Source organism: Leptodactylus fuscus, chromosome 3 (genome assembly GCF_031893055.1).
Source record: "Leptodactylus fuscus isolate aLepFus1 chromosome 3, aLepFus1.hap2, whole genome shotgun sequence".
NCBI lineage: Eukaryota > Metazoa > Chordata > Amphibia > Anura > Leptodactylidae > Leptodactylus > Leptodactylus fuscus.
This window is the reverse complement of record NC_134267.1, coordinates 233445220-233465897: the sequence shown is the minus strand read 5'-3', so window position 1 is coordinate 233465897 and position 20678 is coordinate 233445220. Positions and strand designations below refer to the sequence as shown.

At 42.2% G+C, this 20678-nt stretch overlaps 1 non-coding gene across 1 annotated transcript; it reads right to left on the bottom strand.

Annotated features, from left to right (window-relative positions):
* Window positions 1-7917: 7917 nt before the first annotated feature.
* Window positions 7918-8000, bottom strand: TRNAL-CAG (transfer RNA leucine (anticodon CAG)). The gene has a single exon. It is a non-coding gene; the product is annotated as a tRNA-Leu (tRNA).
* Between the last annotated feature and the right edge of the window lie 12678 nt (window positions 8001-20678).

Below are 20678 nucleotides of genomic sequence, written 5' to 3'. Positions count from 1 at the left end.
CAGCCCCAGCTCCCCCTATCCAATGATCGGTACTGGGCGTCGGACCCTTACCAATAATGACATAGAGAGGAAGATATTATACGCAGATAAGGGGTCACTGACTACAGGGTAGAGGTCACTGTATATCCATGTAACATTTCTTATTGTCCGTATATAACCATGTCACCTACTTCTCTGCTAAAGGTGATTCATAGCCTTTGTTGTAATATTTTCCTAGATTTGGATTTTCGTTTCCTCTGTGAGGAAGTAGCCGGTTTATGTGTTTTAGCGGTGATACAATGAGGAGCCTGTAAGAAAACTCACCGCGAGTCATAACAACGTCGCTGTCCATGAAAAACAATAAAACATCAACAGGCGGGCTCCCGACCTGCGGTGTCCGCCTCCGCTTGTCTATTTTTATTTATATTGGGGTAGTCAAGTGAGCGAGCTCATAGTGACAACCAGAACAAGGGTGTATTCACTTTCAGTAACAAAAAATTTCTTCCATATGGAGGCAGAAATTTCTGCTACAATTCTGTTGAGTGTGAATATACCCTAAAGACCAGGGCACTATTTGCACTAGGGAGACAGGAAAGTATTTTGACCTGGAAGTGGTCAACCGTAATAGATCAGGGGTTCCACTGTAGGGCAACCTCATGAATCACTCCATTAAAATGTTCCCTACTCATTAAAGGGGTATTTTGGTAATTGAAAGATACCCCTATCTACAATGTACACAGTCCAGTCATATTAATGTGACCACCGCCTACTTTTGACGGCAATGTTAAATAACCAATGGCAGAAGGCGCGTGTCATCAGCCATCTGGGTGCACTCATCATTGAGGAAGACACGATGGATCAACACCAGTATGCATCTATCCTTGCGGACCATGTTCACCCCTCCATGCCAATTGTTTTTCCTCAGGATGATGGCATCTACCAGCAGGACAATGCAACATGTCATTAAGCTCGCAGTGTACGTGCGTGGTTCGAGGTGCACCAGGATCAGTTTACCGTACTCACTTGGCCAGCAAATTCCCCGGACTTGAACCCAATCGAGAATCTGTGTGGCCACCTTGATCTGGTCGTTCGTGCCATGGATGCTCAACCGCGTAACCTAGCGCAGCAGGACACGGCACTGGAGTCGGCATGGCTCAACATCTCAGTGACCATCATCACAACATCCCCTCTCTTCCTGTACGTCTCGCAGCGGTCCGCTCTGCCAAAGGGGGTTATTCTGGATTCTGACAGGTGGTCACATTAATGTGACTGGACTGTGTAGAAGGTAACTTGCTAACCGTTGGCAATCAGAACACTGGGATCCCGTCTGATCACAAGAACAGGGATCCTAGTCCCACATCTGAATGGAGCAATAGTTGTAGCATGCACGCTGTCACTCCATTAATACGTATGGGACTGCCAGTGTTCCGCTATCTCCAGTAATCCTATAGAAGTGAATGGCGGGGCGACGCTTATTAGACCTGTCACTTCGGGGTACAAGGGACCACCTTTCTCATGATGAGAGCAGGACATGAAAAAAATAAGCGTCCTGCTCGATCTTGCTGCAGATTTTGTGGCTGATTTAGTCCGAACCTTGAGACAATGGGCCGATTAGACTTTCGCCTCGGGAAATCAAAGACTGAGGCAGATGTCAGCCTCAAAGTCCTTCCTAGAATGAACAAGCCCATAGGGATGTAACCAAGGAGGCCCATACCAACACTTTAGGTGCCAACTCTTCACCATGACCACCTTTAGCAGCAAGTTCTGGACATGGAGAAATGTTGCACATGGTGATGTCACCGAACGGGGACTCTACAAAACAGCAACATCACAGCACTGGGATAATGCACATTATGTATCATAGCACAGAAATAAGACACAAGACGTTCCGCATGCACGTTGAAGAGAACAGCCGCACATTCCAGCTTCACGTTTGCCCATAAGACAACCCCTTTGATGATAATTGTTCTGCCTATGGCTGCAGTCATGTGAAGAAGGTCTTTAGACTTGCAAAAACTAAACGCTTTTATGTTGGACGGGGCGACAGCTCACTGCATCCTGATATTTCACTTTATAACTCTATTGTTTTAAAGGATTTGTCCAGAATAGGGAATTCTGAGTTAAAGGGAGGGTTCCCCTCTTGAGGATCCTCATCTTTTGGCTGGAGTGGAGAGTAGAGATGGACCAACACTGAAGATCCATTTTGTTTCAGGTTCAGGCAGTTCAACCCCAAAATGTGTTTGGGGTCATAAAAGTTCTCTTCAGATCCCAGAGTATAATAAGTGGAGACCAAGGGTAGGTGCAGAAAAATAGCAAACAGTTGTACTCACCTTACCTCAGCTCTTCTGGTCATCCTCAGGACATTGCTCCATCTGGGTCCTCTTCTGGCGTCTGGGTGACGTCATGTGCTCCAGAGTCACCACTCAGACCTATGATTGGACCACAGCGGTCACATGGGACATGTCAACATCAAGACATTATACAAGCATCATGACATCAACAAGTCTCATGAGACCACTGACACCCAAGCACAGGCCTCAGCAGTGACCCTGGGGCGAATGATGTGCCCCAAGAGAGGACCCAGAGGATACACTGGATGCCGCAAGGAGAGTCACTTCCCTTGGGCCTTCACCAGCGCCGCACCTCTAATGAGGCGAGGTGAGGCGGCAGCCTTAAGCGGTGCAATCCTGTCAGCTGCAGGGGGCGGCATTTTGGCTGACCTAAGGACAAGCCGCCCACATATTAAACAATCAGATTCAGCAGCAGGCCTCCCTGCCTTGTTCTGCGGCCCCAAAACACCCCCACCACCGCTCCGCCACACGCCGGGTGACGTGGCCACGTGAGCTCAGGCCCGCACCCGACGTATGTCTGTGCTCCTGCTGGACAGCTAACAGAGGTGAGTACGCTTCTGCAGTTTCAAAATAATAATAAGAGTGATTTTTCTAATATTTATCCGCAATCCATAGGATTTTCCAACCGTATTTCTAACCGTCTAGGGGGAGGGGGCGTCTTTTGATCGTCCACCTCAGGCAGCAGAGAGGCTAGGTTCACCACTGGTCTTCACCTATTATACTCTGGACTATTATACCCCAGAGTAAAAACTATTTCACTTTCAGTTTGTGGATGATGACCCCCTAAAGTTTTGGGTCAAGCCTGAAACTTTTGGAAAATCCATGTCAAATATGGTTCAATTCAAACCGGTTTGCTCATCTCTAGTGGAGTGCAGTTACAGAGCATCACTTATGCCTCTTGCAAATGACCGTGGCTGAGACCAGAGTGCTACATGGTCATGTGTGCCGGTCGACAGTCCAGGCCACAAGATATAGAATAAGTCCTATTTCTGTCCTATTTTGCGGTCCTGCTTCCGTGGTTCCTATTCATTTAATGAAAGGGTGCGCCGCCCCCAGCCGGAAGCAAACGGCCATGTGCAACCAACCTTACTCTGGAGAACATGCCATTACTCCGAAAACCCATTGATGTGCATGGACGCCATGTAAGGGTCAGTGCACACAGAGCTTTTTGGCACTGATGTTGACGCTGAATCCGCCCAATAGAGTTCCTATTAGGAGGCTTTTTTTGGAGGCTGATTTTTGAGGCGGATTCGGCGTCAAAATCAGTGCCAAAAAACTCTGTGTGCACTGACCCTAAACTACCCCAGTCTAGTCCTGCTCAGAGCTGTAGATTTTTGCTGGGGTGCTATGTCTTTGCAGGTGTACACACACTAGATTCTGGTATAATTAAAGTATTACCATCAAAATCATGCGGCCATCAATGTATACCACACCTCTCTGATGTATGTCTCCTGGCGCCAGACCAAAAAATGCAGCATGCAGTGCTTTAGGGTAAGTTCACACGTGGCAGACCTGCAATAATAATGTCAATGTCCAAAAATCAGTTTCATTCATGTGAATGTGGGTGCGAGAAATCCCTGCACCTGCCGTATCATTCAGATGAATGGACCAGATTTAATGTGGCAGATATGCTACATGTGAACATAACCTAAGTGACTAGATACTGACACGAACAGCACTAAAATATTGTGTGTGCATATATATATATATATATATATATATATATATATATATATATATATATATATATATATATACATGCTACAGGCAATGTATAAAAAGCAGGCATTCTATACAATGCATTGTACAGAATGCCCGACATTATTAGGCAATGTATGAAATGGGAGAATCATTCTATAGAATGCCAAATGCAAAGGCAAAGTGTGAAAAACCCCAAACGAGCGGCTCCGTGAAGTGCTTGAAATGTAGTGAAAAAGTCTGTGACGTAATATTGGATAGTACTGGCGTCTTTTTTAACAGGATAAATGAGTTTCCTTTTGTTTCCTACAATCATCACATCGTAGCGATTCAGCAACCAATAGTCCTTGGTTTCCCTCTTAGTAGTCATTTTGGCTTTTTGGACATCATTGATTAACTTCTGGTAAGTAGTTTGGCTTAACCAAATACTGTTTTTGGCAGCGTTCCCTCGAATTTTGTACAGTTTGTCGTCGAATCGTTGTTTCATGTCCTTCTCCAACACTCCAGCTTGCTCGTCCTCCCCTTACCACATTTTCATGGACATTCATTCACGAACAAAACCAAATTAAGTTGAATTTCGGCAGAGAAGACCGTCGCGTATCATGCTAGAAGTGAAGATCATCGGAGATACTGGTGAACAAAGTGTAAGCCTGAGGCAACGGCAGAGAGAGACCGTCGTATCGCGCATGCGCGGAAGTGGCTTCATGCTAGAAGCGAAGTGTGACCATCGGAGATGATGATGATGCTAATACTAGTGCCTTGCCGAGGAACTGAAGAAGCAAAGCGAGAACGAAGGTCACCTATTAGTTCATGCTAGAAGTGAAGCGCGCGTGACCATTGGAGATGATGATCATGATGCTGCTAGTACCAGTGCCTTGCCGAGGAGCTGAAGAAGCGAAGTGAGAACAAAAGTCACCTAGTTTTTCATACTTTGCTGCTTTCTCATTCGGCATTGTATAGAACACCAAGGCAATGTGCGAAATGATGAATCGTTTCATACATTGCCGGCTAGTTTTAGGTATTCTATACAATGCCTAACTATATCTAGATATACGTAAACTCAGCCTACCAAGCATTATGGGGGAGATTTATCCATCCTTCTATACCAGTTTTCTGGCACAGAGGGATGATATCATGGCGCCCATTTGCACAAGACACTTTCCTGCACCACAACCCCCTTTCCGCAGTGCGTGAATGTGGACAAAACAGGGCGAGCTGGGGCACGGACACCTTGGCCCAATATAATTCTCATAACTAACGCCAGTTCTAGCACTGGGATGTCCGACTGGTTTATAGAGACTGGAGCTTATAAATCACTTGTTCTCTGCACCAGTCAGGGCCTTTATTAAGACTGACACACAATACGCCAGTCTTTATAAACATGCCCCAGCATATATTATATCATAAGACAATATGGGGACAGGCTCACTGCAGCCCCCTGTAGGTTTGCAGTATTACAGCATGCCTGAATGGGTAGTTCTGAGGAATTCTGATTAACTCAAGCAGGAATCTGTAAATCCAGGGCTGTCAGCAGTCTTGGCGGACTATGCGGCCTTGTCTTAGAAAGCTATGTCTATAAATACATATCCACTAGTATACAGTATACACCCAGAATATAATCAGCTTACCCTAAACCCACGGGCGCTCTGTAATGGGCTGAAGGCCTGAGGACAGACACACATCATCTGCAGTGGGTGGAATACGACATACCTGTCATGGGTGTTACATGGCGTGTCACACCGCTGGACTCTCTGCCGCGTGTGGGCTACACACTAAGGATATTATGCAACTTTATGTCACCCCGTGCCTTTCCTATATATTTGTCTCATGTCATAAACGTGTCATGAAAGTTGTGTTTGAGGCTAAGATCACACATTAAACAAAAACTGTGTTTTTTGTTGCATATTTTGCATCAGATTTTTGGAGCCAAAGCCAGGAATGGATTTATAAGAAGGAATAATTGTAAATAATTCCTTTAAATTCCCCATTCTTTTTGGTTTTGGCTCAAAATCTCCTATTGAGTACAGATGTCCTGCAGAGCGGAGGGTGCATTTGTGTAGGGGAGCTATGCGATAGCTGACATGTATGGCCGGCTTCACTTTGGTTTGGAGTTGCAGTTGTAATACAGATTCTTATATGCAGCTGTATTATAACAAAACCTAAATGCTAACCCAGAAGAACCACAAGTAGCAGGTGACCAGAAGCTTCCCTACAGGTACAGTGCAAAATATACTAGAGGCACCATTAAAATGACTTTGCAAATGCGCCTCTGACGTATTCCTGACAGCCCTGTAATATTGCCCAATACACTAAAATAGGGTTATCTTATAGCAGCAAGCAGTGGCATGTCACCTGGTCACTTGCCGGGGCCACCGCTGGTTTAGAGCCTGGACCTTTAGGCTAAGGCCCCACAGGATAGGTCATCAGTGTCAGATTGGTCAGGGTCCGAAACTTGGACCCCGTCCAGATCAGCTGTTTCACTTGAAGCCCTATATCAGGTATAATGCCAGAAGGAGCCCTGCTCCTGTGCAAGTGCATTAGAGCTGCGTTGCAATTCCAGGCACCACCACTATAGTGTTCAGTCCTCTGTATACTGTATACAGCTTCCAGTCCATGCAGTGTAGTGGTTCACTTGAATAGGAGCAGGGCTGTTTACGGCTGTATAACTGGTATATGGATTCTGGCAGCCGAAACACCTGATCAGGATAGGGTCCTGATGTCGGACCCCAACCGATTTGATGACCTACTGATGTGCCCAGTCACATGATGTTATACACAGATATATACAGTCAGTGACAATACCATTATCCTGTGGACAGGTCATATAATATATGTGGCACAGAGGGATGATATCATGGCGCCCATTTGCACAAGACACTTTCCTGCACCACAACCCCCTTTCCGCAGTGCGTGAATGTGGACAAAACAGGGCGAGTTAACCTTCAGGATAACCACTTTAGTAGTTTTAGGCACTTTTTGCATGGTACAGTCTACAATGGAGTGGTTAAAGTGGTGGTTTCTGAGATTGATATTAGATCTGTGGGGGTCCAGCATCTGGTACTCTGGCAGATCACTGGTCAAATGTCGGTACTACAAAGGTGCTCCATTGAAATATATGTCCCCTAAAGAATAATGTCCGCCTTCACGACCCTCCAACATTATAATGTCCCCCTCTAGTTGCACCCACATTATAAAGTTCCACTCCCGGAGTCCCCCCATAAACCTAATACTTACCTCACCCCATTCCCCTGCTTTTCTCTTCTGTCTCTGGGCACTGAAAGTCTCCCTAAACCCACCTTGTGAATGGACCACCAGTACGCTTGTGAAAATGATGCTCCGTTCACTTCTATGGGGCTGTGGGCACTAATGGAAATTACAGTCTGGGCAGCCCCATAGAAGTGAATGGAGCTCTGGTCACACAACTGCACTGACGTTCCGCTCCATTCACACGAAGCTTTAGGGGGACATTTGGTCCCCCGTCTTCCTGACCACTGCAGCATTCATTGATTGGGTCCCTTCCGATCGAACATTTATCCTCTGTCCTGTGGATAAGGGTCCATATTATAACAAGCCCTTGAAATACTATGATACCAGTAATAGATTAGGGAGTTCTTCTTTATACCATTTGCCATAATAGTCAGTAGCAGTATTTTGTAGCTTTTCCTAAATCTATACAATGTATAGACCGGAAAAGAGATCCCACAAAAATTATATAGACAGTATATCATAGAATAGTGACTTAGTGACTAACAATGACACAGTAGTATTAGACATTTGGCACATACATGCTGTATATAACATCTCCTATAGAACCTATTCCAGCATAGTGCACATTTTCTTCCATGATAACAAGTAAGGGAAAAGTTTTAGCAATAGAGAAAAACATTATTGTCAGAAGTGGGATTCGAACCCACGCCTCCAGGGGAGACTGCGACCTGAACGCAGCGCCTTAGACCGCTCGGCCATCCTGACTATAGGAGTACTAGGACCCTCATTGACTGTAGAGCTTGAGGTGCCGGTCACATGATCTGATATCCTTGTTATTATACGTATGGATGTATACGGTCAGTGACTTTCCTCTATATATAGAGCTGACGCCTGCGGACTGTGCTCGTGACTCCCCCCGTACATTGTATGCCGCAGCATGGTCGTATCCCTAGCGCCTCTACAGGCGGAAGTAGGTGTAACACGCGGCTCACGTGACACAAGAGTACATCAGCGGCGCTGTGTTGCTAGATAACGCTGATACACTTGGCACGGCGCTCTAGGTGCTGTACTATGCTATATACCGGCCCCTAACACAGTCAGCCCCATAAATAGTGTCCCCATACACAGTACGCCCATAAATAGTGTCCCCTTACACATTGAGCTCCATAAATAGTGTCCCCATACACAGTCAGACCCATAAATAGTGTCCCCATACACAGTCAGCCCCATAAATAGTGTCCCCATACACAGACCCATAAATAGTGTCCCCATACACAGTCAGCCCCATAAATAGTGTCCCCATACACAGTCAGTGCCATAAATAGTGCCCCCATACACAGTACGCCCATAAATAGTGCCCCCATACACAGTCAGCCCCATAAATAGTGTCCCCATACACAGTCAGCGCCATAAATAGTGCCCCCATACAGTCAGCTCCATAAATAGTGTCCCCATACACAGTCAGCCCCATAAATAGTGTCCCCATACACAGTCAGCGCCATAAATAGTGCCCCCATACAGTCAGCTCCATAAATAGTACCCCCATACAGTCAGCTCCATAAATAGTGTCCCCATACACAGTCAGGCCCATAAATAGTGTCCCCATACACAGTCAGTCCCATAAATAGTGTCCCCATACACAGTCAGTCCCATAAATAGTGTCCCCATACACAGTCAGCCCCATAGGGTCCCCATACACAGTCAGCCCCATAGGGTCCCCATACACAGTCAGCCCCATAAATAGTGCTCCCATACACAGTCAGCCCCATAAATAGTGGCCCCATACACAGTCAGCCCCATAAATAGTGTCCCCATACACAGTCAGCCCCATAAATAGTGCCCCCATACACAGTCAGCACCATAAATAGTGCCCCCATACACAGTCAGCCCCATAAATAGTGTCCCCATACACAGTCAGCCCCATTTATCGTGCTCCCATACACAGTCAGCCCCATAAATAGTGTCCCCATACACAGTCATCCCCATAAATAGTGTCCCCATACACAGTCAGCCCCATAAATAGTGTCCCCATACACAGTCAACCCCATAAACAGTGCCCCCATACACAGTCAGCCCCATAAATAGTGTCCCCATACAGTCAGCCCCATAAATAGTGTCTCCATACACAGTCAGCCCCATAAATAGTGTCCCCATACACAGTCAGCTCCATAAATAGTGCCCCCATACACAGTCAGCCCCATAAATAGTCCCCCATACACAGTCAGCCCCATAGGGTCCCCATACAAAGTCAGCCCCATAAATAGTGTCCCCATACACAGTCAGCCCCATTTATAGTGTCCCCATACACAGTGAGCTCCATAAATAGTGCCCCCATACACAGTCAGCCCCATAAAGTGTCCCCATACACAGTCAGCCCCATAAATAGTGTCCCCATACACAGTCAGCCCCATAAATAGTGCCCCCATACACAGTCAGCCCCATTTATCGTGCTCCCATACACAGTCAGCCCCATAAATAGTGCCCCCATACACAGTCAGCCCCATAAATAGTGTCCCCATACACAGTGAGCTCCATAAATAGTGTCCCCATACACAGTGAGCTCCATAAATAGTGTCCCCATACACAGTCAGGCCCATAAATAGTGTCCCCATACACAGTCAGTCCCATAAATAGTGTCCCCATACACAGTCAGTCCCATAAATAGTGTCCCCATACACAGTCAGCCCCATAGGGTCCCCATACACAGTCAGCCCCATAAATAGTGCTCCCATACACAGTCAGCCCCATAAATAGTGTCCCCATACACAGTCAGCCCCATAAATAGTGTCCCCATACACAGTCAACCCCATAAATAGTGCCCCCATACACAGTCAGCCCCATAAATAGTGTCCCCATACAGTCAGCCCCATAAATAGTGTCTCCATACACAGTCAGCCCCATAAATAGTGTCCCCATACACAGTCAGCCCCATAAATAGTCCCCCATACACAGTCAGCCCCATAGGGTCCCCATACACAGTCAGCCCCATAAATAGTGTCCCCATACACAGTCAGCCCCATTTATAGTGTCCCCATACACAGTGAGCTCCATAAATAGTGCCCCCATACACAGTCAGCCCCATAAATAGTGTCCCCATACACAGTCAGCCCCATAAATAGTGTCCCCATACACAGTCAGCCCCATAAATAGTGCCCCCATACACAGTCAGCCCCATTTATCGTGCTCCCATACACAGTCAGCCCCATAAATAGTGCCCCCATACACAGTCAGCCCCATAAATAGTGTCCCCATACACAGTGAGCTCCATAAATAGTGTCCCCATACACAGTCAGGCCCATAAATAGTGTCCCCATACACAGTCAGTCCCATAAATAGTGTCCCCATACACAGTCAGTCCCATAAATAGTGTCCCCATACACAGTCAGCCCCATAGGGTCCCCATACACAGTCAGCCCCATAAATAGTGTCCCCATACACAGTCATCCCCATAAATAGTGTCCCCATACACAGTCAGCCCCATAAATAGTGTCCCCATACAGTCAGCCCCATAAATAGTGTCCCCATACACAGTCAACCCCATAAATAGTGCCCCCATACACAGTCAGCCCCATAAATAGTGTCCCCATACAGTCAGCCCCATAAATAGTGTCCCCATACACAGTCAGCCCCATAAATAGTGCCCCCTTATACAGTCAGCCCCATAAATAGCCCCCCCTTACACAATCAGCCCCATAAATAATGCCCCCATACACAGTCAGCCCCATTTATAGTGCCCCCAGCCAGAGGATGATCCCAAATACCAGTGCCCCATAACAATACCAGTCTGCAGTGCTATAAACAGTGCCCACCAGACTGCCCCCAAACAACACCCCAACCAGAGTGCCCCATAATCAGTTCCAGATGAAGTACCTCTATAAAGTGACATGACACCAACCCGTGCCAAACCCACCATGTGATTTTGGTAACATATGCACACCGAGGTTACACGTATGTATCTGTGACTGATAGACTAGCCATCAGATATGCGGTGAATTTTAAGCTGGTTTAGGGGCAGATTTTGCCTCCCATTGCTCTCAATGACATAGAGATGGTAGGACGACGCTGAAAAAATAAGCGCCCTGATCCAACTTGCCGCAGACTTCACAGCTGGTTAAGGGGGTGTTCACATTCGACGTCCGCCGTGTCACCGTCCTATTCCCCGGAGAAACTGCAAAGGGGACGACTTCTCGGCGGTCAGTTTTAGATCCCATTCGTTTGAATGGGTTCTTAAAGCTAACCCCTGATGTCCGTATGCGGCCTCTCCTCGGGGAAACTGTTTTTTTTTTTGGCCGGACACAAAGTCGGATATGCAGGACTTTGTGTCTGTCCAAAAAAACGGTTTCCCTGAGGAGAGGCCACATACGGACATCGGGGGTTAGCGGACACGGGCTCAAGTGAGTCACAGAATCCGACGCTAGGGATTCCCCTTTGACTAGGCCGGCGGCAGGAACTCCTCTGTAGTTTTGGCCATGTGATGATTATTAGAGATGAGCGAGTACTGTTCGGATCAGCCGATCCGAACAGCACGCTCGCATAGAAATGAATGGACGTAGCCGGCACGCGGGGGGTTAAGCGGCCAGCCGCCGTCAAAGCGGAAGTACCAGGTGCTTCCATTCATTTCTATGGAGCGTGCTGTTCGGATCGGCTGATCTGAACAGTACTCGCTCATCTCTAATAATTATTGCTAATAATTGTATAATATTATGTTCGCTCATATCTCTCCTGTAAACCTCTCCCTCATATCCCATTATATAGGACTTTATATGTGATGAATTATACTAATTACACTTATGAGATATAACGTACAGATGTAGCAGCGATAACCCCAACCCCTGCTATTGGGTAACCTGCTGCAGCGCAATCTCTTATCACAGAAGACAACAAAAAACAATAAACAGTCATCGAAAAGTCTTTTTTCATTGATTGTTGTTGCCTTCTGTGATGAGATCTTGTGAGATGAGATCAGCTATATTACATACATGTATTCATTATAATGTGGATATCTTATACACATGTAATGTACATATCACATACACTAATCCTACTAATATTATAAATGTGAAAGTTTGTGTGTTTGGATGTTTTTTGAGTTTGGATGTTTGTTCCTCAATCACGCTAAAACGCCTGGACGGATTTGTGTGCAATTTTCCACAAACATAGTTTTCCCTTAGGATTGAGTCACAGGCTACTTTTGGTGCCACTAAACAACATGGCTTCCTAGCAGGAGACTCACAAAAGCAGGACTCCTAGCCCCAGCTATAGACTCACACACACTGCCTGGCATTTCCTGCCTCAACCTGCCTGCACACTCCTTACTGTCACCTCAGGAGTCGCCCTCACTCTACTCACTCACATTTACATATAGCTTTCCACTATATAACACATCACATTGTCTGTATCACTACATACACAATACAACACATCACATTGTCTGACACAATACAACACATCACATTGTCTGACACAATGCAACACATCACATTGTCTGTATCACGACATACACAATACAACACATCACATTGTCTGTATCACGACATACACTATACAACACATCCCATTGTCTGTATCACGGCATACACAATACAACACATCGCATTGTCTGTATCACGACATACACAATACAACACATCACATTGTCTGTACCACGACATACACAATACAACACATCACATTGTCTGTGTCACGACATACACAATATAACACATCACATTGTCTGTATCACGACATGCACAATACAACACATCACATTGTCTGTATCACGACATACACAATATAACACATCACATCACATTTGCTAGCCCACCAAACTTTTTAAAACACTTTTACAGTTTCACACGTCTGTGTCCGCCCAATTCTCCAATCACCGCAGACGAAGTCGCGGGTAAAAGCTAGTCAGTTATAAAGAGTATACAATATTACATACACCTAGTGTATATAGTCTATAAACTTCTCAGTGACTATATATTATACACCCTCCTCAGTGACTATATATATTATATACACCCTCCTCAGTGACTATATTATATACACCCTCCTCAGTGACTATATATATTATATACACCCTCCTCAGTGACTATATATATTATATACACCCTCCTCAGTGACTATATTATATACACCCTCCTCAGTGACTATATATATTATATACACCCTCCTCAGTGACTATATATATTATATACACCCTCCTCAGTGACTATATATATTATATATACCCTCCTCGGTGACTATATATATTATATACACCCTCCTCGGTGACTATATATTATATACACCCTCCTCGGTGACTATATATATTATATACACCCTCCTCAGTGACTATATATATATTATATACACCCTCCTCAGTGACTATATATATATTATATACACCCTCCTCAGTGACTATATATATTATATACACCCTCCTCAGTGACTATATATATTATATACACCCTCCTCAGTGACTATATATATTATATACACCCTCCTCAGTGACTATATATACTATATACACCCTCCTCAGTGACTATATATATATTATATACACCCTCCGCAGTGACTATATATATTATATACACCCTCCTCAGTGACTATATATACTATATACACCCTCCTCAGTGACTATATATATTATATACACCCTCCTCAGTGACTATATATATTATATACACCCTCCTCAGTGACTATATATATTATATAAACCCTCCTCAGTGACTATATATATTATATACACCCTCCTCAGTGACTATATATATTATATACACCCTCCTCAGTGACTATATATATTATATACACCCTCCGCAGTGACTATATATATTATATACACCCTCCTCAGTGACTATATATTATATACACCCTCCTCAGTGACTATATATATTATATACACCCTCCTCAGTGACTATATATATTATATACACCCTCCTCAGTGACTATATATATTATATAAACCCTCCTCAGTGACTATATATATTATACACACCCTCCTCAGTGACTATATATATTATATACACCCTCCTCAGTGACTATATATATTATATACACCCTCCTCAGTGACTATATATATTATATACACCCTCCTCAGTGACTATATATTATATACACCCTCCTCAGTGACTATATATATTATATACACCCTCCTCAGTGACTATATATATTATATACACCCTCCTCAGTGACCATGTATATATTATATACACCCTCCTCAGTGACTATATATATTATATACACCCTCCTCAGTGACTATATATATTATATACACCCTCCTCAGTGACTATATATACTATATACACCCTCCTCAGTGACTATATATACTATATACACCCTCCTCAGTGACTATATATATATTATACACCCTCCTCAGTGACTATATATACTATATACACCCTCCTCAGTGACTATATATATTATATACACCCTCCTCAGTGACTATATATATATTATATACACCCTCCGCAGTGACTATATATATTATATACACCCTCCTCAGTGACTATATATACTATATACACCCTCCTCAGTGACTATATATATTATATACACCCTCCTCAGTGACTATATATATTATATACACCCTCCTCAGTGACTATATATTATATACACCCTCCTCAGTGACTATATATATTATATACACCCTCCTCAGTGACTATATATATTATATACACCCTCCTCAGTGACTATATATTATATACACCCTCCTCAGTGACTATATATTATATACACCCTCCTCAGTGACTATATATATTATATAAACCCTCCTCAGTGACTATATATATTATATACACCCTCCTCAGTGACTATATATACTATATACACCCTCCTCAGTGACTATATATTATATACACCCTCCTCAGTGACTATATATTATATACACCCTCCTCAGTGACTATATATATTATATACACCCTCCTCAGTGACTATATATATTATATACACCCTCCTCAGTGACTATATATATTATATACACCCTCCTCAGTGACTATATATATTATATACACCCTCCTCAGTGACTATATATATTATATACACCCTCCTCAGTGACTATATACACTCACCGGCCACTTTATTAGGTACACCTGTCCAACTGCTCGTTAACACTTAATTTCTAATCAGCCAATCACATGGCGGCAACTCAGTGCATTTAGGCATGTAGACATGGTCAAGACAATCTCCTGCAGTTCAAACCGAGCATCAGTATGGGGAAGAAAGGTGATTTGAGTGCCTTTGAACGTGGCATGGTTGTTGGTGCCAGAAGGGCTGGTCTGAGTATTTCAGAAACTGCTGATCTACTGGGATTTTCACGCACAACCATCTCTAGGGTTTACAGAGAATGGTCCGAAAAAGAAAAAACATCCAGTGAGCGGCAGTTCTGTGGGCGGAAATGCGTTGTTGATGCCAGAGGAGAATGGCCAGACTGGTTCGAGCTGATAGAAAGGCAACAGTGACTCAAATAGCCACCCGTTACAACCAAGGTAGCCAGAAGAGCATCTCTGAACGCCGCACAGTACGTCCAACTTTGAGGCTACAGATGGGCTACAGCAGCAGAAGACCACACCGGGTGCCACTCCTTTCAGCTAAGAACAGGAAACTGAGGCTACAATTTGCACAAGCTTATCAAAATTGGACAATTGAAGATTGGAAAAACGTTGCCTGGTCTGATGAGTCTCGATTTCTGCTGCGACATTCGGATGGTAGGGTCAGAATTTGGCGTCAACAACATGAAAGCATGGATCCATCCTGCCTTGTATCGGTAACGGTTCAGGCTGGTGGTGGTGGTGTCATGGTGTGGGGAATATTTTCTTGGCACTCTTTGGGCCCCTTGGTACCAATTGAGCATCGTTGCAACGCCAAAGCCTACCTGAGTATTGTTGCTGACCATGTCCATCCCTTTATGACCACAATGTACCCAACATCTGATGGCTACTTTCAGCAGGATAATGCAATGCCATGTCATAAAGCTGGAATCATCTCAGACTGGTTTCTTGAACATGACAATGAGTTCACTGTACTCCAATGGCCTCCACAGTCACCAGATCTCAATCCAATAGAGGAGCATCTTTGGGATGTGGTGGAACGGGAGATTCGCATCATGGATGTGCAGCCGACAAATCTGCGGCAACTGTGTGATGCCATCATGTCAATATGGACCAAAATCTCTGAGGAATGCTTCCAGCACCTTGTTGTATCTATGCCACGAAGAATTGAGGCAGTTCTGAAGGCAAAAGGGGGTCCAACCCGTTACTAGCATGGTGTACCTAATAAAGTGGCCGGTGAGTGTATATTATATACACCCTCCTCAGTGACTATATATATTATATACACCCTCCTCAGTGACTATATATATTATATACACCCTCCTCAGTGACTATATATACTATATACACCCTCCTCAGTGACTATATATATATTATATACACCCTCCGCAGTGACTATATATATTATATACACCCTCCTCAGTGACTATATATACTATATACACCCTCCTCAGTGACTATATATATTATATACACCCTCCTCAGTGACTATATATATTATATACACCCTCCTCAGTGACTATATATATTATATAAACCCTCCTCAGTGACTATATATATTATATACACCCTCCTCAGTGACTATATATATTATATAAACCCTCCTCAGTGACTATATATATTATATACACCCTCCTCAGTGACTATATATTATATACACCCTCCTCAGTGACTATATATATTATATACACCCTCCTCAGTGACTATATATATTATATACACCCTCCTCAGTGACTATATATATTATATACACCCTCCTCAGTGACTATATATATTATATACACTCTCCTCAGTGACTATATATTATATACACCCTCCTCAGTGACTATATATATTATATACACCCTCCTCAGTGACTATATATATTATATACACTCTCCTCAGTGACTATATATACACCCTCCTCAGTGACTATATATATTATATACACCCTCCTCAGTGACTATATATACTATATACACCCTCCTCAGTGACTATATATATTATATACACCCTCCTCAGTGACTATATATATTATATACACCCTCCTCAGTGACTATATATATTATATAAACCCTCCTCAGTGACTATATATATTATATACACCCTCCTCAGTGACTATATATACTATATACACCCTCCTCAGTGACTATATATATTATATACACCCTCCTCAGTGACTATATATATTATATACACCCTCCTCAGTGACTATATATTATATACACCCTCCTCAGTGACTATATATATATTATATACACCCTCCTCAGTGACTATATATATTATATACACCCTCCTCAGTGACTATATATTATATACACCCTCCTCAGTGACTATATATTATATACACCCTCCTCAGTGACTATATATATTATATAAACCCTCCTCAGTTACTATATATATTATATACACCCTCCTCAGTGACTATATATATTATATACACCCTCCTCAGTGACTATATATATTATATACACCCTCCTCAGTGACTATATATATTATATACACCCTCCTCAGTGACTATATATACTATATACACCCTCCTCAGTGACTATATATATATTATATACACCCTCCGCAGTGACTATATATATTATATACACCCTCCTCAGTGACTATATATACTATATACACCCTCCTCAGTGACTATATATATTATATACACCCTCCTCAGTGACTATATATATTATATACACCCTCCTCAGTGACTATATATATTATATAAACCCTCCTCAGTGACTATATATATTATATACACCCTCCTCAGTGACTATATATATTATATAAACCCTCCTCAGTGACTATATATATTATATACACCCTCCTCAGTGACTATATATTATATACACCCTCCTCAGTGACTATATATATTATATACACCCTCCTCAGTGACTATATATATTATATACACCCTCCTCAGTGACTATATATATTATATACACCCTCCTCAGTGACTATATATATTATATACACTCTCCTCAGTGACTATATATTATATACACCCTCCTCAGTGACTATATATATTATATACACCCTCCTCAGTGACTATATATATTATATACACTCTCCTCAGTGACTATATATACACCCTCCTCAGTGACTATATATATTATATACACCCTCCTCAGTGACTATATATACTATATACACCCTCCTCAGTGACTATATATATTATATACACCCTCCTCAGTGACTATATATATTATATACACCCTCCTCAGTGACTATATATATTATATAAACCCTCCTCAGTGACTATATATATTATATACACCCTCCTCAGTGACTATATATACTATATACACCCTCCTCAGTGACTATATATATTATATACACCCTCCTCAGTGACTATATATATTATATACACCCTCCTCAGTGACTATATATTATATACACCCTCCTCAGTGACTATATATATATTATATACACCCTCCTCAGTGACTATATATATTATATACACCCTCCTCAGTGACTATATATTATATACACCCTCCTCAGTGACTATATATATTATATAAACCCTCCTCAGTTACTATATATATTATATACACCCTCCTCAGTGACTATATATATTATATACACCCTCCTCAGTGACTATATATACTATATACACCCTCCTCAGTGACTATATATATATTATATACACCCTCCTCAGTGACTATATATACTATATACACCCTCCTCAGTGACTATATATATATTATATACACCCTCCGCAGTGACTATATATATTATATACACCCTCCTCAGTGACTATATATACTATATACACCCTCCTCAGTGACTATATATATTATATACACCCTCCTCAGTGACTATATATATTATATACACCCTCCTCAGTGACTATATATATTATATAAACCCTCCTCAGTGACTATATATATTATATACACCCTCCTCAGTGACTATATATATTATATACACCCTCCTCAGTGACTATATATATTATATACACTCTCCTCAGTGACTATATATTATATACACCCTCCTCAGTGACTATATATACTATATACACCCTCCTCAGTGACTATATATACTATATACACTCTCCTCAGTGACTATATATACTATATACACCCTCCTCAGTGACTATATATATTATATACACCCTCCTCAGTGACTATATATATATATTATATACACCCTCCGCAGTGACTATATATATTATATACACCCTCCTCAGTGACTATATATACTATATACACCCTCCTCAGTGACTATATATATTATATACACCCTCCTCAGTGACTATATATATTATATACACCCTCCTCAGTGACTATATATATTATATACACCCTCCTCAGTGACTATATATTATATACACCCTCCTCAGTGACTATATATATTATATACACCCTCCTCAGTGACTATATATATTATATACAACCTCCTCAGTGACTATATATATTATATACACCCTCCTCAGTGACTATATATATTATATACACCCTCCTCAGTGACTATATATATTATATAAACCCTCCTCAGTTACTATATATATTATATACACCCTCCTCAGTGACTATATATACTATATACACCCTCCTCAGTGACTATATATTATATACACCCTCCTCAGTGACTATATATTATATACACCCTCCTCAGTGACTATATATTATATACACCCTCCTCAGTGACTATATATACTATATACACCCTCCTCAGTGACTATATATTATATACACCCTCCTCAGTGACTATATATATTATATACACCCTCCTCAGTGACTATATATACTATATACACCCTCCTCAGTGACTATATATACTATATACACCCTCCTCAGTGACTATATATTATATACACCCTCCTCAGTGACTATATATATTATATACACCCTCCTCAGTGACTATATATACTATATACACCCTCCTCAGTGACTATATATATTATATACACTCTCCTCAGTGACTATATATACACCCTCCTCAGTGACTATATATATTATATACACCCTCCTCAGTGACTATATATATTATATACACCCTCCTCAGTGACTATATATATTATATACACCCTCCTCAGTGACTATATATACTATATACACCCTCCTCAGTGACTATATATACTATATACACCCTCCTCAGTGACTATATATACTATATACACCCTCCTCAGTGACTATATATTATATACACCCTCCTCAGTGACTATATATATTATATACACCCTCCTCAGTGACTATATATATTATATACACCCTCCTCAGTGACTATATATATTATATACACCCTCCTCAGTGACTATATATACTATATACACCCTCCTCAGTGACTATATATACTATATACACCCTCCTCAGTGACTATATATATTATATACACCCTCCTCAGTGACTATATATACTATATACACCCTCCTCAGTGACTATATATACTATATACACCCTCCTCAGTGACTATATATATTATGTACACCCTCCTCAGTGACCATGTATACATTATATAC